Consider the following 19308-nt stretch of genomic DNA (forward strand, 5'->3'; position numbering starts at 1 on the left):
AAAATAATCCTTTTGTTGAAGGGCAGCCAGTGTAGGGATCTGGGGTGGGTGGATATGTGTTCGTGGCGAGGGAGGTTGAGGATGAGTCGTGCGGCTGCGTTCTGGATTCGCTGGAGTTTTCTTTGAAGTTTGGCTGTGGTCCCAGCATAGAGGGCGTTGCTGTAGTCCAGTCTGCTGCTGATGAGGGCGTGGGTGACTGTTCTTCTTGTTTCTAGGGTATCCATTTGAAAGTCTTGCGTAGCATGCAAAGGGTGTTGAAACAGGAGGATGCTATGGCGTTGATTTGCTGGGTCATGGAGAGGGATGAGTCCAGTATGATGCCAAGGTTGTGTGCGTGGGTGCTGGGGGTGGTCCGAGGGTGGTGGGCCACCAGGAGTCATTTCATGCTGCCTTGTTAGGGCTGAAGATGATGATTTCTGTTTTGTTTGAGTTCAATTTGAGGTGGCTTGTTGTCATCCATTTGGCGGTGTCGAGGAGTCCGGCGTGCAGGTTAATTTTGGCGGTGACTGGGTTCTTGGTGAGGGAGATGATGAGCTCGGTGTTGTCAGCATAAGAAATGATGGTGATGCCGTGGGGGCGGAGGATGTTGGCGAGAGGACCCATGTAGATGTTGAACACAACTAAAACACCATCAATCATAAGGTAAAAAAGTGTTTCATACATGAGTCAGTGGATGTGCTATTGCATTGGTAACAGGAATGACCACACCCTTGACAGCTGTAAGTGTGACATCAGCTATTTTTTCAAGGAGCATGTGTGACAAGAAGTCCATCTAAGCTGAAAATGGATAGCACGAGTGCCCCAGGAATGACAAGCATTGTTCACAAGACATGCCCTGCCAGTCCATCCCAGGAAATAAGTCCTGCCACTGCCATGTTTTCAGTCTCTTCCCACCCTTCTCTAGGGGACCCTGTAAATGGACTATCTGTACCCTGAAAACCTTCATCTACACACACCCAGACTCCTGTGTGCTTCCCTCTTCAGTATGGCATGCCATAGTCATAGTTCATCAGTCTGCATGGACTTCACGTCCGATAATGCACTGCCTGGCAGTCGGTAAGACCTGTAATCAGCTGTCCATTGCTTCCCATGTGAAAGGTACTGTTGGCACTTTGAACTTGATTCTCAACTACAGGACTGAGAGACTGAAGCTGCACACACCTGTGAGCACTTCCATGCAGACCAGCCATTTGAACCTGCACTGCCAATGCTGCGGCCGGGAACTGTTTAGAAGCTGCCATTTTCTGAATATCCTTGTTGTGCATTGCCATATAAATCACTTGGGTAACACAGGCCTTGGGGGATTGTGTAACGTTGCAGCCCACAGCACAAGTACAGTTTTAAGGGCCAGATGTACCATCACGGCCCATTGCGATTCGGTAATAGCGATTTTTAAGAAATCGCTTTTACCGACTCGCAAAGGGCCATGTATCACATTTGCGAATCGCTAATAACGATTTCTTAAAAATCGCAAATGTTATTACCGAATCGCAAATTGCGATACCGGCCCCATAATTTTGCATTTCCAAAATTGCGATGTCTGAACCAGAAATCGCAATTTTGGAAATGCAAATGGCCAGGGTTCTGGGGGCCTAAGGCCCCCTCTCCTGCACCCCAAAAACTTTTTTTTAAACATGTAAGATACACACATGGCAAAAGGGCATGTGTGCTTTACATGTTTAATTTAAAAATGCAGTATAACTGCATTTTTAAATTTTGCACCAGGTTACCACCTGGTTGCAAAGCATGGTATTTTTCAAGTGCAAAATGCCATTTTTGGAAAAATCGGAATTTGCGATTTTTTCCAGAATAGCCTTGCGACCTGGAAATTGCAAATTGCAAATTGCGACTCGCAATTTCTAGGTCGCAACGCAAGAAATCGCTATTTTAGCGATTTCATATTTGTGGTCTGCGAATGCATTTCATGCATCGCAGACCATGGTTTTGCACTTGCAAACGGCCAAATTTACCGTTTGCGAGTGAAAAACCTTTTAATACATCAGGCCCTTAGTTCCCACAGTGTTGTTCCTGCTTTTCCCACTCAGAGTCTGCTCACTGTGTATTTGCCTTGTTCTTTTTTGTTCCTGACAGACCCTGCATCCTGTTAGCCTGACTGGTTCCTGTCTTTGCGTTACCATAGAGGTTCCCTGTGGCTACATTTGTCTCATAGTTGCTTTCCATGCCTTCCCTTTCCTCCTGGGGTATTGTGTCTGGTAGGTCTACGATGAATCCTCAAATAGATAGTATAGTTTAATCAGTTAACTTATCATATTATGGTCTGGGACATATATTCAAATTGCCTAATCCAGCCCCTATCCCTTGTCTGGGTTTCATGTATTCGTGTGGGCCAAACAGTGACAGTGTACTATGGCTGTATGCATGGATTTGGTACAGTGCCTCCAGCACATCAAACAAGGTTTGCTAATATGTATGAAAAGGACAAAACATGTTTGTGCCCTGACGGTCCACACACGGATTCACATCAGCCCCAACCTATTGGTGGGGCTTGTGTGGTGGCTAGCTGTGAGATTAATCAGCACAGAGGCACTGATGTTCCCTGTTGCCGTGGGAATTTTAGAGGCCACCCTGTGTACAAATGTTGTGATGAAACCTGCCTGTTTACTATTGATGATCCATAAAGTTTGTGAGCACTGTGAGGTTGCCCTGTTGTCAGCCTTATAAAAGTTCTGCAGTGTCATAGCTGGACTATCCCCATGTGTGTTGTCAATGTATCCTTGGCTTTAGGTTAAATCTGATTTGAAGGATACTCTGTAAATGCATGAAATGGCTCCACAGACTCATGACGAGACCTGCATGTAACTGTGACAACATGAAGGGCAATACTGACACAGGGTACACATGTCAACACACTTGAGCTGGACACCTTTGTGCAATGAACCAATGAAAATATGTGAACACATGCAGCATGGTCTGCTGGTCCTCCACTGCCACAGGAGAAACATAGGTCATTTATAAGACTCAAACTGCGGTGCACCATAACTTTTTTGGATTGGTGTTGGGACTCTGTGTCACACACACTGTACCTACCTAGCATGTTCAAATGCCTGACACATGGGTAGTATACAGACAAGTAACTAGGAAGTGGTATCCAACATTCCAGTACATGTGATGGCTTACCCTTGTAACATTGCCATTATCAACCATCCTCTATCTATCCTGTGCATAGTTTGTCATGGGAGATGTTTTGTCCCCAAAGTCAGGGAAGTTCACACAGTATAAAACGCTACGGGTATGGCAAAAACATATCCTGACTGATGTACCTCAAAGAAAGGCATATGATGGTTATCCACATATACAACACATGCATACAAGCACATTACGCAAAACACGTCTTCTGACGTTCACACAGGGGGCACACCAACAATTGAAATAGCCAACACACAGGCCATGAGTGAATGTTTTATGTTGCGTTGACTTGCTATCCTCCATTGACGCACCACCTGCTCAAACTGGGGAATACCAATTTTTTATACAAATCCTTGGGTTGCTGTTCCCGTCAGTTAAGAGTGCTAATCCGGCATAACAACATGAGTATTATGGTCCGCAGTACTGTGGTCTGCCACATGTGCCCAAACACTGGAACACACACAGCGGGCCCGAACAGCCTATCTCTGTATAGTTACAGCTTTCATGTATGTTAAAAATAAGAAAAATGACACAAACACAGTTAAAGACAGATATTTTGACGCAAACGATTAAAAAAAGACGCATATTTGTCAAAATATGCCACATATGCGTAGAAAAATGACGCTCACAGCCATTATACTTCCATTGGTCCCTAGCGGTAATTACCAACACTGCACTCCATAAAATTAGTTATCCATTAAAAATATATTGATCTTTGAATGCAGGGTAATTTTTAAGCATATATGTCAAAAAATATTGACGCAAAGCCCGTAAGCGTCATAAAAGTTTCACGCATCATAATAAAAATGCACCGCATTTGAGACAGGAAGTGATGCAATAGGATATCCTGTATACAGAAATGGTACAGTGGGTGTACTTTCACTTTCACTTTGCAATGTGTTTTCTTCTAGACTGTGTAGCTGTGTTGAGAGTTATGTCTGTCCAAATTGTGCTTTTGTCTCCTATGTGCCATTCTAATTTTCATCTGTTGTTTTTGTAATTCTCTCAGTAATTCAGTGTAAGTGTGTTTTTGTCATTTTTGGTGTCTACCTTTGTCTTTGTACTGTTGGGAGTGTGTAGTGGGTATTGTTAGTTCGGGTATTGTTGGGCTGTTTGTGGGTTCTTTAAATTTCATTTTCCTACATTCTTTCCCTGTATTTTCCTATTTTCCCTTTCCTATCCCCTTAATTTTTGTCATGTTCGGAAGTCCACGTCTGGGGAGAATGGGTGAGAAGTAGCTGGGGGCTTTCATTTGGCTGGTGTGCAACTTCCTATACCTGATGTTAGAGGCTGGTGGCAGGGTGATACAGGGGTATCACACCGAGGTGAGCAGGCTCAGGTGGTTCAAGGTGCTGTTCCAACTGAAGAGAATATTTAACACCCAGCGCAACGACCAACAAATCAAACATTGCTGGGCTGACCTTGTGGCCGGAGAGCAAGACCTGCTGGATCACCTGGGTGTGGTGATTGGTGGCCCCGTTGGTGAGTACAAATCAGACTAATGAGCACATTTAAATGCTCTGTAGTGACAGTAGCAGATTTGTTGACATGATGCATGAAATGTTGGTGGACATGTGGAATGCAAGTTAAATATACAGTGGCCCGGATTTATACAATATTTGCAACATATTGCCGTCATTTGTGGATGCAAAAGCTGCACAAACGTACAAAACATAACTTTATCTTGGAAATTAGCGCTGCTTTGACGTCAATAGATGATGGTAATGCGGCTCAAACATATGTTTTATTCATGGCCTGTGAGTGAACCAGGAATGAGATGTATTTCACACGCTAAAGCAAGGAATGCATGTAGTCCCCTATTATTTGGAATACATGTCTGAACTGTATTCATGGCCATACGTACAAAGTTCTTCCTAACCTCTGGTAATGTCTTAGGCTGATACTTTGACTTGCTTTGCGCAGCATTTAAATTAATTATGGATGCCAAAGTAATGCACAGTGAATTAAATCTAAATGTTTGGTGCTACTTTCCATAGCTGTAGCGTAAAAACATGAAGCAAATGCTACACAATTAAAAAAAGAGAATATCTGTCCCTATGTTCATTGTTCCTGTGTGTGTTATTTTGCCTTCGCCACAATTGCTGGTACAGAGCTGATGCATTTGCCATCTGTGTCACTTTATAGCCAAACAATTTTAGTAAGTTCATGGGTCATCATGGGATCCCTGAACTTTGTGAATGCATGGTCACTAAATATTTATCTGCATGATGTTGTGCAAGAGACCCCTGACTGCTTCCATCATACATTTAAAGTGCCAAAATAGTTTGTTAGTTTACGTTTGGTACACCCCTGCTGATGTAGTGCACCATATGTACAATTGTTACCTTCTCAGAATGAAGGCTATCACAGACATGGGTGTATGCTAAGATCAGCAGACCAGCATTCCTGCTACTGCTGCCATTCCCAAGGTGCAGACAAATTGAGACCTATCTCATCAAGATTGCCACAGTAGGACATTTGCTAAATCATGTTTCAAATAGGGGGCAGTGTCCGTTTGTTGTATAACCACAGATCACCCAACTTGGCAAATGGAAGATGATGAATGTGGCAAACTGTGATTTACAATACTTTATATAGGTACACAGGGCCCTGAGCAACACATTTCAGTTGCAATGACAACACCTGTGTCCATGCATTCAGTCATGGATGATCAAATTCGACACTGTCAGCATATATTTGTTTGTTGTTTTGATTTAGATAAATGGCCACACAGGATCCACGCCATCATGGTGTCATAGGGGGCATATACTGCTCTGGGTACACTGGCAATGTGGCATATGTAACCTACAGACAACACAGGCCCACATATAATGGACCATAGGAAGCACAATAATTCATGAGCTAAACTCAACCCACATGAGCATCACGAGGTAACAGATTGTCCCTTGATGCACAAGCCACAATACCTGAGTGACTGGTATTGCAGTGCACCAGGAATGTGGCTTTGCATGTCTCTCATAACAACAAATGAAGAAATGGAGTATCCGCTATGAATATTACAGCACAAAATTGAGTAATCATGTTTGTCACCACATGATTGTTAGGGACACTGTCAATACATGCTTGCAGTAGTGTATCTGTTGGGGTGTGTACATGCCTGAGGTGCTGCTCTATCATATAAAATGTCACACATACAGTGATTTGTTGTTCCAAGTTTTGTACAGTGAGCAGACATTGGGCCCATTTCACCCTTCCATGTTTTACAGGTGGACATCTATATATTTGTTTAGGATAAGATAGTATGTGTTTAGGTTAGTATATGTTGTCCTACATGTGTCCCGTCATATAAAGCGGTGTGGGGGGTTGATGTTTAGAGTGTTTAGTTAAATGTGATAAGTACGTTTAGATTAGGGTAGGTAGGGCCAGTTGTGGGTAATGTGTAGTTAGTTTAGGTGAGGTTAGTTAAGGTGTTTCCCCTAGTTTTAGTATCCTTTTTTACTGTTAATAAATATTTTGGTACTCCTTTTCAGTATGTGTCATATGCTTGGGGATCAGGGCCTTGGCATGGGTGAACAGTGTCAGTTTAGTATTAGCATTTGTGTTCCATCCTGCATCCAAATCCCATTATTGACATGTTTATTCTCAATTACATTGGCAGCTACACCAAAGCTACTTCTCTATGCATCTGCCATCCATTGCACCCACCACTCAAGGTTACTATGGTTCCCAATGTGTTCTTAAGTTTGGATGTGTGTTTTCAATCTGTCATAGTTTGAGACCAGATTTGGAATCTTGGGCACTGTGGTACATCTGCCTGCAGCCTGATGTTCATGTGAACCCTGACAAGGTGAGTGATGGTATAATCTTATACAGTATAGTATACATAACTCGCACCTATCATTTCTTACATTGTACTGCCAGGTTACATCTTTGTCCATACACTCGTACTCATCCATTCCTGCTGTATGGTGTGTGTGTGATGAAAGTTTATAGACAGGTCTCACATACATAAAGATTGTCTAGAAGGAAAATGTGAACACATTGATTTTCTGCTTAAACATCCCTGGAAGCGGACTTTTTCTGTCCAACACAGCATTATACTGTTAGTTTTTTATTTACTTCAGAAATAACCCTTAGGAAGCACAGATGATGATACAGTCCAGACCCCAGTGCATAGTTATCAGTCCACAATCTTTCAACGCAGTTGTATTGACATTCTATGGTCATTGACATGTGACAAACATCACTAATCTCATACACAGTTGATGTGTCACATTACAGAGACAAAGTGGTTGTGTAAGTGCTATTTATTTTAAAGTGCTGTAGTGCAATATTTACATAGTCCAGGATTGTGATTCCATTAGTGTGACGCATTCTATTGTAATACTACACAGGTGCAATGGGACATAGCATTGGACATGCTGGGGTGAAGTGTCATACACTGCAGATGAACATGAATTGCCAATGAGGTATTGAGAGACAATCACAGAGCATAGTGTCAAGGTAAACAGTGGGCTGGAGAATATTGCATATGAGCAGCTATTGCAAGACTGTCATGTTAACAAGCACAGGACCTAGATATAACTGCCCATTTGGCATAGACTTGTGTTACCGGGTACTCTTACGGGTGAAGGTGATCTGTTCCACGTCTTCATCTTCTGATGTGTGTGTCGTCTCCTCTGCCCTTGGTGGTGGTGGGTTTGAAGGGGCAACACACACTTCAGTGTGTGAAAACGTGGAGTCAGAAATCCCAGTAGCTGCCAACTGTGGGGCTGTTAAGGGCAGTAAAGCAGCAAGGAGGGGCTGCTGGTTCTTAAGTATAGCACCTACATCACTGTGGTAGGCAGCCAGGTCGGCCCTGAGAGGGTCATTATTGCATTCATACACTCAGTGAAAGGTTTGGTGTGTGAGGTGTTGTGGCAACTCCCTTACTGCTGTGCTGATTTCCTTCACACTTTGTTGAAGTTCTTGCAGGATAGATGTTCACCCTTGCATGGCTTCTGCCTGTTCTGCAGATTACATCATGCACGAATGCACCCACTCAAGGCTGGCTGCCATATTTTGCATCCCCATCCGCACCTCCTTGGCCAGCTCCCGCGGTACTCCAACTACAGTCCTCTCAAAGCTGGTGCCAGTGTTGTCAGAGTCCTCAGCTGGGTTGGAGCTGGCAGGTCGTACAGTTGGGGTGGTGGGTGGGTCCTCTGTGATGGCTGCTACTTCTGTGTTCCTCCTTGAGACTGAAGGTGGGGTCTGGAAGGTTCCAAGGGCATCTTGGAGGGTCTGCTGGCTAATGTTTGTCAGCTCGTTATCCAGGTCATCAGGGAATTCCAGGGCAGGCATATCCCGAGGAGAGCCATCGTCCTCTGCAATGAGATATTGTACAAATACTGTGTCTGTGTTGTGGCATTTGTAATGTGACGTGCCTGACTTCCTATTAGTTGTACATTGTGATCTTGGTTCCTGTTCATTGTTCCTATCATTAAGATTAGAATTCGCACAGGCCTGTGCCCCATCTGCATATCACATGTAGTGTGGGCAGTTTGGGGAAATGTCTGCGTCACATCCTCTAGGTGTAGGTTCTGCCCAAATTGTATGTTACCCCCTTATTGTCCTACTCAACCCTCCGTCTACTTCCATTATCATGGTGTTGCCCTGCACTGGCTGTGGGTGTTCTGATGGCACTTGCACTACACTTAACAATCTGGAACTGACCCAGTCTCTGATATTTCATATCCACCTATACGTTGCTGAGACCTAGCATATACTATGTATAGCACTGGCATGGCACGATACGGGTGTCAGCATTGGTAGTGTGTACTGCTGATGTTGGGGAATGTGTGCTACTTTGGATTGTACTGATGGTCCTAGCAGTGTTCCATTTCCTCTTATGACTGTGCGGGTGTGTTTCACTAGCTGGAAACATATGTCCTCTCCCTCAATGATGTTGTCTTAGCACTATGACTCTTGAGATTTTGCATGGTGGCATTGCAGCTATTGTGACCCAGGCACAGGGTAGATCCTGACATGTGCAGCATGGGTATGACATTACTGCTGTGTACCTCATAATGTTACATACAATACCTGATGTTTGTAGCACCTATTGACATGGGCATTTGACAGGATTTGCACATTTTTAATAATTATAGGGGATTAATAACGTTGTCATCCTGAACCCTCTAATTTGGGTGTGTTTGATCCATGGGCACGTAACTGCCATTAGCTACTTGACCTGCACACACAGTAGAGGTGGTAGTGGAAACTGTTATTAATTGTGGATATGGCCTGAGACTGGAAATTGAGCCCTAGTTCATGTAGCGACATTACCAGCTGTTGTGTGACAGCAGGCCAGTTTTACGTTGTACCTTACCCTCCTGAACTGGCTTTGTATTGGACTTTTTTCCTTACGCAGGGTCATCCCCAGTCTTTTTGCCTCCTTCCTCCTGGTTTTTCTGACCTCTCGCTGTTGGCTCTAGGACTCTGAGCACTTTATCACTGCTGACCAGTGCTAAAGTGCAGGTGCTCTCCCATCTAAAGTTGGTATGATTGGCTTATACCTAATTGGCATATTTAATTTACCTATAAGTCCCTTGTACAGTGGTATCTCTATACCCAGGGCCTGTAAATTAAATACTACTAGTGGGCCTGCAGCGCTGCTTGCGCCTCCCACTGAAGTAGACTTTCAAACCTTTCTCAGGCCTGCTAGCGCAGGGCCTGTGTGCGAAGTTTTCTGCCACAGGGACCTGGCATCTAAATTTACTTGCCAGGCCCAGAACTCCCCTTTTACTGCATGTAAGTCACCCCTAAGGTACGCCTTAGCTAGCCCTATGGGCAGGGTGCCATGTATGTAGAAAGACAGGACATGTGCCAGGTTGCTTGGCCTGTCCTGGTAGTGACAAACAGCCTAACTTGGTGTCTCACTGCTGTGAGTGCTGTCTTCTCATAGGATTGCATTAGAAATGCCCTGCCTTATGTGTAAGGGGTATTGTCTGATTTATGAGGGGTAGCATAGGCCTGTTTGGTATAGTTGTGATGGTGATAATAAATGCTGCTTACTGATGTGGTTGTATTTTTTATTACTATCACAGAAATGCCACTTCTAGAAATTGCGCATTTATTTGTGCTTATGAGTCTGGTGTTTTACAGCTTGACTCCAATTTACGTCTGGGCAAAGTGACAGTTGGGGCTTTGTGCATACTTTTCAGACAGCCCGAACACAGGGAGGGTGGAGGTGTCACAGAGGTGCATCTGCATACTGAATAGTCTTTCTGGGCTGAGAGAAGGGAGAGGTGGGGCACACCTAAATTTTTAAAGGCTGTGCCCTGGCCTCACACAATAGGGTTGTTAACCCCCCAACTGATGTTTGGAGCCTGTGCTGAAAGGAGAGAGGGGGCACTCCCAGAACCAGTTGTAACTGGCTGGAACCTCCTCTCCCTAACATTGCAAAACATTGTAAGGACTGAGTATAAGTATTGGGGAATTTTCCCCACAATTGGAAGACTCTTTGAACATCATGGAACTGGACACAGAAATGCTGGAATGACTCACCAGGGACCGCCATGGACTGCTGCTGCTGTGCTGACCTGCTTGGTCACTGTGAAGGACTTGCCACTTGCTGCCTTTCCCTTGTGCTGGCCTGTTGCTGGGCCTCTCCACCTGTGGCCTTTTCCTGAACTTTTGCTCCCCAGGGGCAGGGTGCTGTGGTCCTTGACCCCTGCATTTACCCTGAAGCACGAGGGGTGCTTCACCTTTCCCAGGAGCTGAGCGCTCGGGAAAACGCTCCATTAGGGGGTTTTCTTAGTGCTTGGAAGCGCTACCCCTTGCTGGTATCTAGCGCTGTTGGAAGCGCTATTTCTTTGACTAAGAGAAATCACCACTGCGACCCGGGTTCTGTGGCTGCCAGCGCCGGAGTCGCGCTGCCTTTCCGTGCCCCCGGGGCACCAGAAGAATCCTTTTTTTGGTGTACTTGGAGCTCGAGCGCTCCTGTCGTGCCCCCGGGGTGAAGCGCGCTCCGTGGAGGGCCCCTGAGGCACTGCCAGACACCGACTGTAGTGCCTGCCTCCTTCTCCAACCGCTGGGCGGGCCACCACGCACAGTTGAAGGCCGGGTGGAGGAAAGGGAACCTCATCTGAGGTTCCCTTCGGCCCCAACGAGGCTGTCCTGCTTTTCTGTGACCGCAGCCAGGGCGGAAGCCTCACCAGAGGCCCCCTGTGCCGCCGGTCCTTGGCGTGGCCCTTGTGTGGGCCAGTTTGGATCTTTTTGGGCTCCTCCCTTCGTTGAGGGCCAGTCAAGGCCCGGGGGGGCCCTACAATGTTCGCGGGTCCCAGGAGGGGCCCGCCTTGAACCGGAGGGGGGGTGTGGTGCCCCCCTCTTCCCTAAAAGTATTGAGTGACCTTGGCCCCCCACGTGAGGGCCGGTGGAGGCCTGGGGGGCCCCCAGTGATCACGGGCCCCAGGAGGGGCCCATCAGTAGTGCAGAGGGGGTGCGTGCCGCCCCCTCTTACCCAGGATTTTAAGGAGGCTCCCACGTGCGCAGAGGAGCGATGGGGCCCCCTTTCTTCTTTGTCTGCTAGGCACGGAAGGTGCCTGCCTCATTATTTCCAGGTATTGCCTAGAGAGCCAATATGTTCCTAATTTAAAGTTCTTTCTAAAGACTTTGCGAATTAAGATATATTGCCTACCTGTTTTATGATGTTTTTATACATGTGTGTAAATGTTCCTTTTATGGACATGCTTGCTAATATGTTTTTCTAACTTGCCATATGTTTTCTAGTGTTCCTACTATGAGCATTTTATGATATTCTTATGTCAAGTGCTTTCAAAGAAATGGCGTTAGCCGGCGTTAATCTTTTTGACACAAAACTGCATCAGCCCACGGTATTGAGGACAGAGAAGTAATTAGTGAAGGAGGGCATTAAGACTGGTTCAAGCGAGGGAGATGGAGAATGTAGAGAGAAATTATAGAGCCCTCAATTGCCACACAGGGCTGCTACCAGATCAGGTACAATACAGTCTAGTAGGTCTTCAAAATCCAAGAACGTGTGTGGATGGGAGTAAGGGCAGGCTAAGTGTGACCATAGCAGCCGACCCTGAAAGCATAACATTGAGGAATCGTTTTGATCCACTTCTAACTCCCCTTGATGATTATAGTGGGGGGGAGGAAAGTAAGTTGGACAAGGTATTAGCCTCTTCGCACAGCCTCCAGGCTTTTTCTGGAACTTAGGAGGATATAAGAAACATTTAAAACAGGACTTTTTTAAAGTGAAGCTAGAAAAATATGATATAGTGTTTTTCCAGTAAACTTGGCTGTCCGAAGAACCTGGACCAGTAGATGTTTTTTTTAGACTTTTTAAGGATGCCACCTGGTTCGGCCCAGGACGACCTTCGGTGGCCTTATTATTTTACCCTCGACTAGAATAACCAATAGATTTACAGAGATAAAAACAAAAAGTTGCTGGCTATTAGCAGGTCGGGTAGCTCTTCATAATGATATTGGTTGATTAAGGCAGCTTATTGTAACTAATGTATGTATCCAGCCAGGGATGACAGCTGATTATAATACCCAGTTGGGTTTATTTGAGGAAGATTTAGAGGCAATATGTATAAATAAAGCAGAGCAGTCGGTATTGATGTTAGGAGATTTTAATCATAAATCAGATCCGACAATTGGTGATAAATTGCACAAGGAGCTGTTGGCCACTGCACATGTGCCGCAAGCTATTTTCCCTAGATCAGGGGGTATGGCACGGGATAGGGCCTTAGTAAGAAATTTAGGCTTTCTAGGATTGTTTTATATCAATGGACATTTAAACAAAGACCGTCAGGGCAAAGCAGAACTTTTGAACAGGAAATAAAGTTTGCCCTATTGATTATGCCTTCGAAAATGTTTGGCATTTCAAGGCAGTGGCGGGACTCGACGTTATGTGCCGAGAAGGTAGTTATCACTGGCCCTTACACTTAACAATTAGGCTAGGGAATAAAGATCTAAGAAAAAGAGTAGTTGCATTGCAGGTAGAATAACTACCCGTATTACAGAGAACAGCTTAAAAGTACTAATGATCTGATGATAAACTATAGTGGCCTCAGCGAGTCTGAAGATCAGAATGAAGTATTTAAGGGATATGAAAGGGTGATTGAACAAGTAGTAGATTGTCTGAAAGTAAACTTAAAAATAATGCATGTGAATAAAGCTGAGGCAGAAGCTGAAAGGGACTGAAAAAACACCTGGTATGATCAAGACTATATGATCCAGAAGCAGAAGATGCAGATGTTGGTAAGGGAATGTAGGAAAAGGTGCATAAGGGCTCAGAACAGACACTTTCATAGCCAAGCAAGAATATTAAAATATCCTGAGAAAAAGTAAATGGGAACATATGAATATGAATTGGAAAGGTATGTTAGACGTGATAGGAACCCGCAATATATGCAATGTTTGGTTGCCAAAGAAGATTGGAATGAACATTTGAGCAATTTATATGGAGGGAAGGATGCTGGATTAGACCAGGAGAATAAAGTTGAGGTAGGTGGAGGTGTAAGGGCATATTTCTCCCCTAAAAAGATCAACGAACTAATTATGGCACTTAAGTTAACTAAAACAGTTAGCCCAGATAACCTTCCAGCAATAATAATAAACAATAACGTTGGTTGGTGGGCAAGTCTTTTTTATGTTACTTTTCACAAACGTTTTGAGTCTGGCAGCTTCCTTGAAAGCTGAAAGGGTGCAGTGATTAGACCAATTTATAAGAAGGATGACCCAACACAACCAAGAAACAATTGTTTGATCAGCTTGTTGGACGTAGGCAAAATAATGTTGGCAAAGCTACTGTTAGGGCAAATGAAGTCTTGAGTAGAGTTAAATATTTTGATTCTAGTAGAGCAAGGTGGCTTCAAAGAAGGTCACTCTACAATAGACCATTGCTTTAGTCTTTGGGCAATGGCAAAAAAGTAAATAGAGGAACAAGGGTGTTTATTTTGTTGTTTTCTGGATTTTCAAGCCGCTTTTGAACCTCTAGACCAGAATTTGTTGTGGGATATGCTGAGGCAGCTTGGGGGCAGTTCTGAACTACTTTTCCTCCTCCAGGGCCTACATACGCAAACTTGGGCCCAACTGATTTTAGACACTGGTGGGTCACTGTCAAAGAAGATCCCTATAACACCATCAGGGAGACAGTGGCACACCAATGGGCCCCTGACACTAGCCTGAAAGATGAACAGCCCTCCACGTCCGCTGGCGCAAGTGGACAGGAGGTCCCGCCACAAGCCCAACAGGCCACCAGCACCACACCCCCTGCAGAAGGAGAACCACCCTGCAAACGGTCCCTAAGATCCAGACACAAGTCAGAGAACATTGCCAAGACCCCACCAGGGAATAAGACTCTCCTGATTGTCACCCTTCTGTCCCACTATGTCACCCTGACAACCTTGAACTGCCATTACTCCACTTACTATTACCCCTTGGACAATGCACCTGTGAAACCAAGAGACTGGACTCCACCATGGACATTCCTCCACCATCACCCCAATCCATTGCACATACCCCTCCACTGAATAGCACTTAAATTAACACCCTTGATTCACAAAATGACTCGGAGTCAGTCTGTACTTTCACAAGTCTGTTATTACAAACTCTCTGACAAATATCAATGTCAATGTTCATTTTCACATGCCAATGTTTGACAGTTGTTGGGCAGCATTAAACATAGCAGACGGCAGAAAGTGGTACCCAGATCTGTGAAATGGAAAGGCAAGTGAACTGTCAGGGCCCATACACAGAGGTAAAAAGGCAGAATTATGCAATGTCCTACAGTAGTATGATATGAGAGGAGCAGTGCCAGTCTCTTACCTGTGTCTCACTGGATGCATTGCATGATGATGTTGATTCGGTTGTCTATGTCTTCTTCTTCTGCCTCCTCTTCTTCACTGTTCACAGGCTTCACAGCTGCTACAAGACCAACACCAGGCCCATCCTCCTGCAGAAAAGGCACCTGGCGTCGCCAAGCCAGGTTGTGCATGCCACGATTATCTGGCACACCTTCTTCAGTGAGTAGTATAGAGAGCCAGCTGTCAGATGGAGGCACCAGAACCTGGCCTTCAGGAGGCCGAAAGTCCGCTTGATTATCCTTCTAGTTCACCCATGTGCCTCATTGTAGCGTTCCCCTGCCCTTGTTCAGTGATTCCTCACTGGGGTCAGTAGCCATGACAGGTTGGGGTAGCCAGAGTCATCTGCAAATATCGAGGGATATCTGTTAGACACACACCAATCCTTGGGACAACCCCATACCTAGACACCTATTCAAACTGTGTGGGGACCTTGGGCTCACCTATTAGCCACACACAGTGCCTCTGGAGTTGGCCCATCACATAAGGGATGCTGCTATTCCTCAAAATGTAAGCGTCATGCACTGAGCCAGAATACTTGGCATTCACATGGGAGATATACTGGTCTGCCAAACACACCATCTGCACATTCATGAAATGGTAGCTTTTTGCGGCTTCTGTACACCTGTTCCTTCCTGTGGGTGGGACAAATGCCACATGTGTACCATCAATGGCACCAATGATGTTGGGGATATGTCCCAGGGCATAGAAGTCACCTTTCAAGGTGGGCAAATCCTCCACCTGAGGGAAAACGATGTAGCTGTGCATGTGTTTCAGCAGAGCAGATAACACTCTGGACAACACGTTAGAGAACATTGGCTGTGACCTCCCTGATGCCATGGCCACTGTTGTTTGAAAGGAACCACTTGCCAGGAAATAGAGTACTGACAGGACCTGCACTAGAGGGGGGATTCCTGTGGGATGGCGGATAGCTGACATCAGGTCTGGCTCCAACTGGGCACACAGTTCATGGATTGTGGCACCATCAAGTCTGTAGGTGATAATGATGTGTCTGTCTTCCATTGTCGACAGGTCCACCAGGTGTCTGTATATCGGAGTATGACGCCATCTCATCATCTGCCTCAGCAGATAGGCCAAATGGAGGAGAAAAGTGAGCAGAGGGTCATACACCACATAGCTTGCACAAGGGTGTTTTGCACTATTGTGATGTAATCGGTGTGTGGTGCTGTCTGTCCGTATTCCTGCCCAAAAAGTGCTGTGATGCACTTAGTTGCCCTGCCATGTGGCCCTCTGAAATGGTGGCTGCCTGACCTGTAAGGAGGGACAAGGGGAAATGTGGTAACTGCACTGGCGTTGTGCAGCGTTGTGGTAGGCGGACGAAGACCTCAGCGCAATTCAGCATTGGTTATCATCGTGCCCTTTGGCTTCCAGGAGCCAATGATGATGTACGCCAGCAGTGACGGTACGCACAGCCACGGACGTAACTGCCATTTTCTATCTGTTCACTCACTTGATACCTGACCTTCAACAGGGGAGGACCTACACTGCAACTGCTGCTGTGACCTGAGTCTGGAAGCGACAATGGCTACAGTGTCTGGGGAAAGGGCCCCTCCCTTCACCGTGGAGGAGTTGGACAACCTGGTGGCTGGGGTCCTCCCCCAGTATACGTTCCTCTACGGTCCTCCAGACAAACAGGTGAGTACACTGTGAGCATGATGGATGGGACATGAATGTATGGAGTGGCGTGGATAGAAGATACATGTGGGGAGGGCTGTGGCCAGCATGTGAGGATGGTTAGTATATGTGTTTCAGGGCATGGTTGGGAAGTTGTGGCCAATGACTAAGAAGAACCGGACGGGGGAGTAAAATCCATTCTTACTTCACTTTTCCTCTAGTTCAGCACCCACCAGAAGAAGGGTATTTGGCGTGCCATCGCCAAGGAAGTGCAGACCCTGGTGGTCTACCATAGACGGAGCACCCACTGCTGCAAAAGATGGGAGTCACCTGCAAATATCGAAGGATATCTGTTAGACACACACCAACCCTTAGGGACAACCCCATACCCAGACACCTGTTCAAACTGTGTGGGGACTTTGGGCTCACCTATTAGCCACACATGGTGCCTCTGGAGTTGGCCCATCACATAAGGGATGCTGCCATTCCTCAAAGTGTAAGCGTCATGCACTGAGCCAAGATACTTGGCATTCACATGGGAGATGTACTGGTCTGCCAAACACACCATCTGCACATTCATGGAATGGTAGCTTTTTGCGGTTTCTGTACACCTGTTCCTTCCTGTGGGGTGGGACAAATGCCACCTGTGTACCATCAGTGGCACCAATGATGTTGGGGATATGTCCCAAGGCATAGAAGTCACCTTTCACTGTGGGCAAATCCTCCACCTGAGGGAAAACGATGTAGCTGTGCATGTGTTTCAGCAGGGCAGATAACACTCTGGACAACACGTTAAAGAACATTGGCTGTGACCTCCCTGATGCCATGGCCACTGTTGTTTGAAAGGAACCACTGGCCAGGAAATGGAGTACTGACAGGACCTGCACTAGAGGGGGGATACCTGTGGGATGGCGGATAGCTGACATCAGGTCTGGCTCCAAATGGGCACACAGTTCATGGATTGTGGCACCATCAAGTCTGTAGGTGATAATGATGTGTCTGTCTTCGATTGTCGACAGGTCCACCAGGGGTCTGTATACTGGAGTATGACACCATTTCATCATCTGCCCCAGCAGATGGGCCCTATGGAGGAGAAGGGTGAGCAGAGGGTCATACACCACATAGGTTCCACAAGGGTGTTTTGCACTATTATGATGTAATCGGTGTGTGGCGCTGTCTGTCCGTATTCCTGCCCAAAAGAGCACTTAGTTGCCCTGCCATGTGGCCCCTGAAATGGCAGCTGCCTTACCTGTAAGGAGGGACAAGGGGAAATGAGGTAACTGCGCTGTCGTTGTGCAGTGTCGCGGTAGGCGGACGAAGACCGTGGCGCAATTCAGCATTGGTTATCACCGTGCCCTTTGGTTTCAAGGAGCCAATGACGATGTACGCCAGCGGTGACGGTATGCACCGCCGCGGACGTAACTGACATTTTCTATCTGTTCACACACTTGATACCTGACCTTCAACAGGAGAGGTCCTACACTGCAACTGCTGCTGTGACCTGAGTCTGGAAGCGACAATGGCTACAGTGTCTGGAGAAAGGGCCCCTGCCTTCACCGCTGAGGAGTTGGACAACCTGGTATCTGGGGTCCTCCCCCAGTATACGCTCCTCTACGGTCCTCCAGACAAACAGATGAGTACACTGTGAGCATGATGGATGGGACATGAATGTATGGAGTGGCGTGGATAGAAGATACATGTGGGGAGGGCTGTGGCCAGCATGTGAGGATGGTCAGTGTATGTGTTTCAGGGCATGGTTGGGAAGTTGTGGCCAATGAGTAAGAAGAACCGGACGGTAGGCGGACGAAGACCGTGGCACAATTCAGCATTGGTTATCACTGTGCACTTTGGCTTCCAGGAGCCAATGACGATGTACGGCAGCGGTGGCGGTATGCACCGCCGCGGACGTAACTGCCATTTTCTATCTGTTCACTCACTTGATACCTGACCTTCAACAGGAGAGGACCTACACTGCAACTGCTGCTGTGACCTGAGTCTGAAAGCGACAATGGCTACAGTGTCTGGAGAAAGGGCCCCTGCCTTCACCGCTGAGGAGTTGGACAACCTGGTGGCTGGGGTCCTCCCCCAGTATACGCTCCTCTACGGTTCTCCAGACAAACAGGTGATTACACTGTGACCATGACGGATGGGACATGAATGTATGGAGTGGCGTGGATAGAAGATACATGTGGGGAGGGCTGTGTCCAGCATGTGAGGATGGTCAGTGTATGTGTTTCAGGGCATGGTTGGGAAGTTGTGGCCAACAGTAAGAAGAACCGGACGGGGGAGTAAAATCCATTCTTACTTCACTTTTCCTCTAGGTCTGCACCCACCAGAAGAAGGGTATTTGGCAGGCCATCGCCAAGGAAGTACGGACCCTGGTGGTCTACCATAGACGGAGCACCCACTGCCGTAAAAGATGGGAGGACCTGCGCCGCTGGAGCAAAAGATGGCGGAGGCCCAGCTGGGGATGGCCTCCCAACGTGGAAGGGGTGCCCGTCGCACCATGACCCCCCTGATGTACCGGATCCTGGCAGTGGCATATCTGGAGTTGGATGGACGCTTGAGGGCATCACAGCAGCCACAAGGGGGTGAGTACACTCAAACCCCAAAAGTGGTAGTGGCCATATACACTTAGTCGGGCCCCTGTGGGTTCCAGGTGTGCATCAAATGGCCTTAGGCACAGTCCCCC

Source organism: Pleurodeles waltl, chromosome 10 (genome assembly GCF_031143425.1).
Source record: "Pleurodeles waltl isolate 20211129_DDA chromosome 10, aPleWal1.hap1.20221129, whole genome shotgun sequence".
Taxonomy (NCBI): domain Eukaryota; kingdom Metazoa; phylum Chordata; class Amphibia; order Caudata; family Salamandridae; genus Pleurodeles; species Pleurodeles waltl.